This window comes from Wyeomyia smithii, chromosome 3, assembly GCF_029784165.1.
Source record: "Wyeomyia smithii strain HCP4-BCI-WySm-NY-G18 chromosome 3, ASM2978416v1, whole genome shotgun sequence".
In the NCBI taxonomy this organism is placed as follows: Eukaryota; Metazoa; Arthropoda; class Insecta; order Diptera; family Culicidae; genus Wyeomyia; species Wyeomyia smithii.
In genome coordinates, this window is record NC_073696.1 from 205,684,517 (window position 1) to 205,696,704 (window position 12,188).

The following is a 12,188-nucleotide window of genomic DNA, read 5'->3' on the forward strand; positions in this document are numbered from 1 at the left end:
AAATCATACAGCACTCCCATCTTGATGTGACATTTACACTAACGGTGAGCACCTTCTTTCGCCGAAAAAAGCGCTGATACTGGACACCTTGTTTCCCGTAGATGAAACAATAATGGCCGCATAGAAGCAAAATCAATAGGTAACAAAATAAAAGAGTAAAGATAAAGATTCCATTTCTTGGTAACCATAATCATTAAGACACAGCCAAGAAAAATTGGGAAACAGAATTGTTTCTATCCGGGGTTTCAGAAGGTTAGGTTTAAATATAATTTGTCTCACGAAATCAATACAGCAACAGATGTGATTCCGGGCGGCCGTTATTTTCTCCGTCCACAAGTACGGGGACTTATGAATTACAAGTCTCTGGCAGAGATTTAAAAGATTAATATAGCCTTTGCAACCAGATTTTCGGAGGTTGTGCCTCTGAGCACTTTCACTTTTTTGATCAATGAAAAATTATAAAATTTTCGATATCAAAAAGTTTTATAAGAAATCTTCATTGAAATTGATAAATTGGTTCTTACCAGTTATATCTCAAATAGTCCACTCAGAAAATCAAATTGTGCGCCTCTTTTTTTTAGAATTCCGACCTGAGCTTTACCAGTAACACGTGTCCTTCAGGGCCTCAGTAATGTTGGGTTTGTCCATGTACACCAACAATTTCATATAACCTAACAAAAAATTGTTCAGTAGCGCCAATCGCATGATATTGTTGGCCAACAGAAGAAATAAGTTGCTCACCAAATTCGTTCCTTCAGTTTTAAAATATGATTTGCAGTCGTTGTTCGTTTGTATTTGTTTTCATGATGTAATGGCATACTATATTTTAATAATTTTTGACAGACTGAAACACACAGATGACACTTGGACGCCACGATATACCAGTGCTGCCAACGGTGCAATTTCACGCAAAATGGGGCAGCCATTTTTTATCAGGCTGAAAGTTTGCTCATATGCACATATCCTATGGATTGAAGATATCCCTTTGTGCTTATAAAATTTAGAAGGGTTTGTTTGGTCGGTATGGTGTCTTCGGAAAAGTTGTACATAATAACTTTTCTTCCCGAAAAAAAATACACCGCAGAAACAATATTCTAAGAAAAAAATCAAAAAAAAAATAAAATATGTCTTTAGAAGCTTATTTTTGAAAAACAATTGTGTGATTACGGAAAAATGACAAAAAACTGGAATTTTTCAATGCTAAACCCCGAACGGTCTGATTGATTTGTACGATGTCTTCGGCAAAGTTGCAAACAGTAATTTCTTTCAGGCAAAAAGCTGATTTTGTTGATCAGACACTGCAAACGAGAATCATGTGAAAGCTTCACACCCCACTTGCCAATCGCAAAGCCACGAGCAGGGTGGGGAGTGTACTCGTACGCTACAGTATTCACACGACAGTAGCAAGATTTTTGTAATTACCACTGTGGAATGAAACACTACGCGACAGTAGCCGCTACCGAAGTTGCATACGATCTGCTTTATCTCTTGCTTTTTGTCACGAATTCAATATGAACAACAATTCTCTCGCTCACTTCTTTTTATATTGTTGTCATTGTATAGACAATCTCTGGCTCGTGTGTTATTGACTGTAGCTGTCTGTGCTATTTATTGCATTTATTACGAATTGAAGTGGAATCAATTTACTTAGCATCGAGGACGTTAATTGAATTCATAAGATTCATGCTTTTATTGTCCTGTTTTTGCTTAAATATGCTAAATTTGGATGAGACTTTCGCTACAGCGAACTATTTTCGAATGAAAAAGTTTAGAAGTTGGGATTCAAATCTTCTGGTGTTCACGATTGATGATATTTTTCGGCAGTACATATATAGAAATTATTTATTATATTATTTATTTATAAAATCTTATTGCTGTACTAAACTGTCGCATGATTGCTAATTATTGTCATTCGCACAATGCTACAGTCGAGATATCGAAGCGGCCGGAGATCGGCACAAAAGAGAATCGTTTACCATCGGTGTTGGCTTCTAGTTAAACGATTCTCTCAAATAGAGAAGCGTACAGTTGAACGCTGCTGTCGAAGTCTGCAAGAGAGGCAACAATTCTTTTCGATACGGTGTCATACAAAAATGTCAACTGTTCGACACACTGGCCACGAATGAGACCACAAAAGAACTCCCAATAACCAACTTTCACCGGCTGTCTGCTCTGCTATGCATAACGCATCCACCAGCCAACCACGAGAGTAAGCAAAAACTTTACTTGCTGCAGTTCACATACAGGCACAGGGGCTGACTAACACCGAGTACGCACACGAATGAATGGCAGAGATGAAACGAAAAGAGCTTTAGAATTGGTTCATTGATCTTCTAAATTCCGCTCGCGTCGCGAGCTGATCAGAAGAGTCAGTTCTTTTGATTGCGGGCGGATTGCCTGCGAGTTGTTAAAAAAAGCCAATTCATCGTAAGACGCAGTTCTTCTGAGAGCGATCAAAAGATTTCGTTCTTTCAAAGAACTGACTCTGCTGATCAGCTCGCGAGTGTAATGCCTGCATCTATTTTCAGAAAATCAATGAACCAGTTTCGCTCTTTTCGTTCCACCTTTGGCTGTCATCCAATTGTGTGTGTACTCGGCGTTAGCCAGCCCCTGTACCTGTGTGTGAACTGTGACAAGTGAAGTTTTTCCTTAGTGAGCGGAACCGCTCTGACTCTCTAACTGTAGTGAAACAATTTTATTACCTCTAATAATTGAGCAAATGAAACGAAAATTGGAAAGTGAGGATTTCAGTTCACAAGAAATGCTGCTGTAATGATAACAATGTTTTTAGAGTCAAATTGTTTGATCGGTATAGTGTTTTCGGCAAAGCGGTAGATAATAATTTCATCCATTAAAAAAAATACATTGTAAAAGAACTTGAATTTCTTTATATTTGAAAAAATATTTTTGTTTCCATTTCTCCAAGCTTACAACAATCGATGCATTAGAGATGGTCGGGTTCCGGTTTGAAATTTTTTTGAAGGTGTCGGGAGTTGGTCGGGTTCGGGTTAGGCGAAAAAAAATGTTCGGGTTATATATATATATATATATATATATATATATATATATATTATATATATATATTATATATATATATATATATATAAAATATATATATATATATATATATATATATATATATATATATATTTAATATATATATATATATATTTATATATATATATATATATATATATATATATATTATATATATATATATATATATATATATATATATATATATATATATATATATATATATATATATATATATAAAATATATATAAGATAATGATATCTCATTTCATGCAACTAACATTTCAATACCATTCGAGGCTCAAAACCTCAGGGCAGCCGTGAATTGGTTCAAAAAATTAAATCCCAAAAAAACTCTCGGGTTCGGGTTTCAAAGTTTCGGGTACGGGTTTCACAAAAATAAAATTTTCGGGTTCGGGTCGGAATTGGATTTGATCAAAAAAAAGTTTCTGGTTCGGATTGGGTTCGGGTTTCAACCGAAAAAAAATATTCAGGTACGGGTTTGAAAATAGCCAAACCCGACCATCTCTAATCCATAGCTAACATCGTGTAATTTTCGTAGACAAAGTTGGATTTTCGAAAAGTGAGTTTTTGAGATATTTTATTTCTAATAATTGTTTTGTGTTATTTTCTCAGAAAAATGTTTTTGTTTCACGGTTTTTGTTTCTGGAAGGGCAAAACTACTGTCTACAATTTTACCGAAGTCACCACATCAATCAAACAAACTGTTCTAGTTTCGTGCGATAAATTGTATAGGGATTCAAATGTTGATTATAACCATAGCGTATGTTCGAAATTTTAAGACGTTAATTTGATGCAGAAAGCTGGGTGATCAATCCACCTAAAAGTAAGATAGAAAATTCACATTTTTCATAAGATTAAGAGAGACACCATGTTTCTAACCCTTACATATAACGAGCGACATAAAAAAAATTATGAAAAGGCACTAGAAACACTTTTTTGTTCCAACTCTTTCCTAGATTTTTACAAACTTTCAAACATTCTAAAAGTTCAACCATTTAATAATGCATTTTTTTGCCAAACTTTGTTTTTCATGTTCTGAAATGTAGAATTATTTGACATGATTCGATATTTTTGTGGGTGCTTAAATTGAAAGTCATTCTGTGCCGAACACGCATCAGTACTGGACGTGTTTGGTGATCGGTCCGATAGAGTATAAAACAAAAGACGTGTGAACAAGTGTTGGCATTGTTTGCCTGGTCGAGTGAAATAAATCCGGGTTCAAGGTCGTTCCTTTGTGCAACTGTTTCGCATCGTGACTGCCAGCTGGTGCGTAAGCCGATTTGGCTGCTGGCTGGATTGTGCTACAGCAGTGGACGAGACACAAACGAGGAAAAAGAAGAAGCCATCAGTGTCAGCGAGTCGTATCGCTGTGTGGAGTGATCTCACACCTGGCTCGCTGCTGGTGGCTGTTTGGTGCTGCTGTATTGGTGCTGCTGGCTGTAACGGCTGCTACTTCGAACGATCGGACAACCAACCTTACTGGAAGGGAGAAATAAAAAGGTACGTGTTCTTGTCAGCGCTAGTGCGCTAAACATAGCGCGATGGATGTAGATCCCTCGCCTCCCGCGCCACCATCCCCGAACCCCTCTGACCCTGACCCTTCTGTTACCCCCTCCCCTGTTCATTCTTCAGTCCCCCCTCGCCCCAGGCTTTACCCAGACGGAGCCCAGGGCAGCTATACTGTTTATTTTCGTCCAAAGGCAGGAGTGAATTCAAAGCGATTAAACATACTGCAAATTTCTAAAGACCTGACGAAGGGGTACAAGGCCGTGACCGAAATTTCCAAGGTCCGACCTAACAAGCTCCGTGTCGTGGTCAGTGATCTGGCACAGGCCAATGCTATCGCTTGCTCTGAGCTCTTCACACGCGAGTATCGCGTTTACATACCCGCACGAGACGTGGAGATCGACGGTGTCATAACCGATTCGAGTCTGTCCGTCGAGTGTATACTGCAAAGTGCCAAAGGGTGCTTTAAGAACAAAACGTGTCCCGAAGTAAAGGTGCTCGACTGCAAGCAATTGCGGTCAGCATCGATCATCGGTGGCAAAACAGTATACACTCCGTCAGACTCGTTTCGAGTTACGTTCGCCGGGTCTGCACTACCAAGCCACGTCTCGATCCACCGGGTTCGTCTCCCTGTGAGGCTCTACGTGCCCCGCGTCATGAACTGCCTGAATTGCAAGCAGTTAGGCCATACAGCCGCCTACTGCTGCAATAAGGCACGTTGTGGCAAGTGTGGGGAGTCTCATGCGGAAGATTCTTGCAGTGTTAACGCTGAAAAGTGTATTCACTGCGGAGAAAATCTGCATGAGCTCTCGACATGTGCGGTGTACATGCAGCGCAGGGATAAAATAAAACGGTCTCTCAAAGAGCGTTCAAAGCGTTCCTACGCTGACATGCTGAAGAAGACCGTTACCACTTCTCCCGTTACTTCGAACCCCTTCGATCTGTTGCCCTCTGAGGAAACCGATTCTGACGATTCACCAGCGGGAGCATCTTACGCCAATCCTGGGGAGTCTAGAAAGAGGAAAAGTGTTTCCTCTCCTAAACTTCCCAGAAAAGGTCCTAAGATTTCTCAAAGTGAAATGAAGGTTACAAACAAACCAAACAGTGCTGCGGAAAAACCGAAGCAAACTCCTCCTGGGCTGGCAAATTTAAAGTCCCAGAAGGAGTTCCCAGCACTGCCAGGAACATCTAAAACCCCAGTTGCTCCTTTTACACTCCCAGTTGATGAAACAAACTCTGGATTAGTGAAATTTTCTGACATTGTGGACTGGATTTTTGAAAATTTCAATGTACCCGATCCAATTAAAATTTTTCTTACAGCATTCCTCCCAACAGTTAGATCATTTTTGAAGCAGTTGACTGCCCAATGGCCTCTCCTTGCAGCGATTGTATCCTTCGATGCCTAATTCAACTGCGTATATGAAGGATTCTATCTCTGTCTTACAGTGGAATTGTAGAAGTATTTTACCAAAAATTGATTCGTTTAAAGTTTTGATAAATAAAAACAAATGCGATGCATTTTCCCTTTGTGAAACTTGGCTTACTTCAAATATTGATCTCAACTTCCATGATTTTAATATTATTCGCCTTGATCGAGACACCCCATATGGAGGAGTACTTTTAGGGATTAAAAAGTGCTATTCTTTCTATCGTATTAACCTCCCCTCGATTCCAGGCATCGAAGTTGTCGCATGTCAAATGACAATACAAGGTAAAGAGCTTTGTATTGCCTCAATATATATTCCCCCCAGAGCACAGGTTGGGCAACGGCTGCTCTTTGATTTAATAGAACTCCTTCCCTCGCCACGTTTGATTTTGGGAGACTTCAACTCTCATGGCGTGGCTTGGGGTTCCCCATACAATGATAACCGCTCTTCTTTAATCTATAACCTTTGCGATGACTTCGACATGACTATTTTAAACAACGGTGAAATGACACGTATCCCGAAACCTCCAGCGCGCCCAAGCGCTTTGGATCTATCCTTATGTTCGACGTCGCTACGGTTGGATTGCACATGGAAGGTAATCCTCGATCCTCACGGTAGCGACCATCTGCCTATTCTTATTTCAATTACTAACGGGTCAACTCGCATGCGACCAATTGACATTCCGTATGACCTCACACGAAATGTCGATTGGAAGTTATACGAGGAAATGATTTCAAAAGCGGTCGAGTCGATTCAACATCATTCACCACTTGAAGAATACAACCTCCTCGCGGGCTTGATTCTCGACGCCGCGTTGCAAGCCCAAACGAAGAAATATCCCGGCGTAACGATCAAAGAACGGCCTCCCACTCCGTGGTGGGACCAAGAGTGCTCCGATGTCTACACGCAAAGATCCGACGCGTTTAAGGCCTACCAGACGGGAGGTATACCTGGCGACTATTTACGGTATTCGGAGCTTGATACCAAGCTTAAAAGCTTGGCTAAAGCAAAGAAACGTGGATATTGGCGTCGGTTCGTGAACGAGACGTCGAGGGAGACATCGATGAGCACTCTTTGGAACACAGCCCGAAGAATGCGGAATCGCGTAACGGTCAACGAAAGCGAGGAGTCTTCAAGTAGGTGGATATTTGATTTTGCCAGGAAAGTATGTCCGGACTCTGTTCCTGAGCAAAATATTGTTCGCGATGCGTCTCCGGGCCACGACGCGATAGAATCACCTTTTACGATGGCAGAACTTTCAGTTGCCCTCCTGTCCTGTAACAATAACGCGCCTGGATTAGATAGAATCAAATTCAACTTGTTGAAGAATCTACCCGGCAATGCCAAGAGGCGCTTGTTGAACTTGTTCAATAAGTTCCTGGAGCAAAACATTGTACCGCAGGATTGGAGGCAAGTGAAGGTGATCGCCATCCAAAAACCAGGGAAACCAGCTTCTAATCACAACTCTTATAGGCCGATTGCAATGCTATCCTGTATCCGGAAATTGATGGAAAAAATGATACTCCGTCGTTTAGACCACTGGGTCGAATCAAATGGTCTACTATCAGAAACTCAATTTGGCTTCCGCCGTGCCAAAGGGACGAATGATTGTCTTGCGTTGCTTTCAACAGATATTCAGCTGGCGTATGCTCGTAAAGAACAAATGGCGTCTGCGTTCTTGGACATTAAGGGGGCTTTTGATTCCGTTTCTATTGACATTCTTTCGGGTAAACTTCACCGACAAGGATTTTCTCCAATTTTGAACAATTTTTTGCACAACTTGTTGTCCGAAAAGCACATGCATTTTACGCATGGCGATTTGGCAACTTTTCGCATTAGCTACATGGGTCTTCCCCAGGGCTCATGTTTAAGCCCCCTTCTTTACAACTTTTATGTAAATGACATCGACGAATGTCTGGCAAATTCATGCACGATAAGACAACTTGCAGACGACAGTGTAATCTCTGTTACAGGAGCCAAAGCTGCCGATTTGCAAGGACCATTGCAAGATACCTTGGACAATTTGTCTGCTTGGGCTTTACAGCTAGGTATCGAATTCTCTCCGGAGAAGACTGAGATAGTAGTTTTTTCTAGGAAGCATGAACCTGCTCAGCTTCAAACACAATTAATGGGTAAAACGATTTCTCAGGTTTTGGTACACAAATATCTTGGTGTCTGGTTCGACTCTAAAGGCACCTGGGGTTGTCACGTGAGGTATCTGATGAAAAAATGTCAACAAAGAGTGAATTTTCTTCGTACAATAACCGGACAATGGTGGGGAGCCCATCCAGGAGACCTTATAAGGCTTTACCAAACAACGATATTGTCTGTTATTGAATACGGGTGTTTCTGCTTCCGCTCCGCAGCAAACACACATTTGATCAAACTGGAGCGAATACAATATCGTTGTTTGCGTATCGCCTTAGGTTGCATGCAGTCGACCCATACGATGAGTTTGGAGGTTTTAGCTGGAGTACTACCATTGAAAAACCGCTTCTGGAGCCTGTCTTCTCGTATTCTAATCAAATGTGAGGTCTTGAACCGTCCCGTGATTGAAAATTTTGAAAGGTTAATCGAACTTAATTCTCAAACCCGTTTTATGACATTGTATTTCAATCACATGTCCCAAAATATTAACCCTTCTTCGAATATTCCAAATCGTGTCGACTTATCAAATACTTCTGATTCTACTGTGTTTTTCGATACATCCATGATAGAAGAAACTCGTGGAATCCCGGATCATTTACGCGTGCAGCAGATCCCTAAAATTTTTTCCAATAAATATCGAAACATCAACTGCGACAATATGTACTACACTGACGGATCACTTCTTGATGGGTCCAGTGGCTTCGGTATCTTCAATAACAATTTAACCGTCTCCCATAAGCTCGATAATCCTGCTTCTGTTTACGTCGCAGAATTAGCTGCAATTCAGTACACCCTAGGGATTATCGAAAAAATGCCCACGGACCATTATTTCATCTTTACGGACAGTCTCAGTTCCATTGAGGCTCTCCGATCGATGAAAGATGTTAAGCACTCTCCGTATTTCCTGGGGAAAATACGGGAACATCTGAGTGCTTTATCCGAAAAATCTACTCAGATTACCTTAGCGTGGGTCCCTTCTCACTGCTCGATACCGGGTAATGAGAAAGCGGACTCTTTGGCTAAGGTGGGCGCAACAAACGGTGATACTTATGAAAGACCAATTGCCTTTAATGAATTTTTCGCACTTGTACGTCAGAATACGATCATCAGTTGGCAAAATGCTTGGACCAGAGGGGAATTGGGAAGGTGGTTACATTCCATAATCCCCAAAGTATCGACGAACCCGTGGTTCAAGGGGTTGGATGTAGGTCGGGATTTCATTTGCGTGATGTCCCGGCTTATGTCCAATCACTATAGATTTGACGCGCTCCTCCGTCGTGTTGGGCTCGGGGAAAGTGGTATCTGTGCCTGTGGTGAAGGTTATCACGACATAGAGCATGTGGTTTGGTCATGCCCTGTACACCGTGACGCCAGGTCTAAATTAATAGCTTCCCTGCAGGCCGAGGGTAGACAGCCGGCTGTTCCTGTTCGTGATGTCTTGGCGAGCCGTGACCTATCCTACATGTCCCTTATATACGTTTTCCTGAAATCCATCCACGCCCCAGTCTAGTCCCGTTCCCCTCCGTCTACACCCAACAAAACGACAAGAACACGTTTGAACCTTAAGCACAAAACCAGCAACCAGACCCCGCACAACAGAACCAGGACCCAAGGACTACGAGCCTCTGTCCCAACTCACGACATCGTGGCTCAGCAGAACGAATCCATACATGCCATTCGACGATTATCAGACGACCATTGAACAACAAAACACTGATTGGAAATCCCATGCTAGTTTTAAGTTAGACTTAATTTCAGCTCGTAGTCGGCAGCGAGGATAAAAAATTTGCTTTAGTTTTTAAGTCATCAGATATAATTGGTGCCGTTAAACATTAAATTGTATTTGTGCCGTGTCAAATAAATGTTATGTGAAGAAAAAAAAAAAAAAAAAATTGAAAGTCTAAGGATAGTTATTTCATCGTATGAATCTTTCATTTGTGTGAAATTGCTAAAGTTGCTTAAGGTGAAAGCACCCCCAAAAATATCAAAATATGTCAAATAACTTTTTTATTTTAGGATAAAAATATAAATATGGCTGATAACATTTAAAAGTTCGTAGAAATCTGGGCAAAGAATAGAACGAAAATTGTGGTTTTAGTAGCTCTGCATAGAAAACTTTATGTTGCTCGTAATATATTAGTGATAGAAACGTGATCTGCCCATAATTAAAAAATTGGCTAATATGACATTTTAACCAAAATCGAGAAAACAGTTTCTCGTGATGGTACACACCCTAAACAAGGTCCCTACGGAAGCCGATTGTAAAAAAATGCATTTGGGAAGGCAGCAAACGTGAAACAATTTTGGCCAATATCCAAAATAATTGAGAATAATGGCTAATATTCAATATCCAATATGAACCTGTGGCATGTTCACGAACCAGTGTATTATTATTGAACTGTGTTTCTTCTAACTTTCGAAAGTGTGTTGTAGCTTGGTGGCTTGCATCAAATTTGACTTTTTCACAAAGAATATTTGATGCTACAAGAATTTATTTATTGTACTGCGAAACCCAATGATCAAAACGTGTGACTGTTTCCTTCTGTCATAAATCTTTACATTTAATAAAAATGATATTTAGCTCTTTGATTAGGAGTAATATTAATAAAGAGAAGATTCAGATTTCATTTTGGACTTGATGAGAAAAAATAGGAAAGTGGATTGTGAGATTACCATGAATAATAATATTTTCGTTATATTATTCTATTGCTTCACGTAACAATTGTCTCGTCGTCCTTTTCATCCTCACTTGTGCTTCCGTGTTGTTTTATTAAATTTAAAACCATTTTCATCACCAACGAGTACGATATAATTCACATCGTATGGATACTAGCCAAATTGCACACCGTTTTGTCAACTGACCTTTCGTTTATAATTGAAAAACCTAAATTAATCCACCTACTGGTTCAGAAACCTTTGTTATACTAACTATCATTAGGCTGCCTAACTATAATTAGGCTGCCTATAATCGCATATCAGATCTTCATTTTCATCCAGTTGAGAAAACAGCACGTAAAGGTATTTTTCGTGCTTAAGTTATTTCAACTGTTGAGCGTGGTTTATTCCCATATTCTCGACATGATATAATGAGATAGACATTCACCATAACTTCTCTATAAGAACGACAAGAATGCACGTGGGACTGGTATGCGATTGTAGACAGTAGGCCAGTAAATCACAAATCGTATAGCAACGTAAATCCAATTTCAATTATAAATAAAACGAATTCAAAAGATAATTTTCAGAAGGTGAACCAAAGACGATCTTTGAACTATAGCTTGAGGGGGTTTTCGCAAATATTATGGATGTTATCACTGGAGTATATGAGTCTTATTTTTTCAATCGAGAACCAAATTTTAAATGCTGGATAGAAGCAACATATTTTTTTAAATAAACAGAAACAGTAAACAGTAAATAGTAATAGATAACAAAGATGCTGATTTCATACTAGAACAGCAAATATGTATGTTAGTTCGAGGCAGTTCTAATTTTTTAATTCCCCATAATCCAGGTTTGAATACCACATTCGCATTATGTTCAGAAATCGCAGGACCTAGAATTATGAATCAGCATCAAGTCTTTTTTATGAATTGAGGCAAACTTCTACTAACCTCAGATCAGCATCACCAAGAAAAAAATATAACCATTGACTGAAGTTGTCAATTCAATTCTATCTCAAATGCATAATCTGAAAATGAAGGTTTTCGCAACATTTGAGAGATTTGGATTTTCGGAGTGTAGACGAGAACATTATTCTTTTCGAAGGCCTAGGCTGTACGATAAAATCCGAAATAAAGACTTTATAAAACTTCCTGCGATAACGAAAAATGGAATAATATATTTGCCCTTTGTCTTAAATTAGAAACCAGTATTTATGTCTAATATGAGCGTAGTGTATCATTTCATAGGAATAAGTGACTTTCCACCGTATGAGGAAAAAAATCCGAACAAACTTTCAATTCCAAATTAAAATCTTGCGCAACTTATTTTTCTATACTTGTTTGTTTATTCAAGTAATGTAACTTATTAACAAACCCCATAGGAAAA

At 39.7% G+C, this 12,188-nt stretch overlaps 1 long non-coding RNA gene across 1 annotated transcript; it reads left to right on the plus strand.

Annotated features, from left to right (window-relative positions):
- Positions 1–2,302: 2,302 nt before the first annotated feature.
- On the plus strand, positions 2,303–2,809 carry LOC129732230 (uncharacterized). The gene is made up of 2 exons (XR_008729204.1): positions 2,303–2,368; positions 2,529–2,809. It is a non-coding gene; the product is annotated as an uncharacterized LOC129732230 (long non-coding RNA).
- The last annotated feature ends 9,379 nt before the right edge of the window (positions 2,810–12,188 follow it).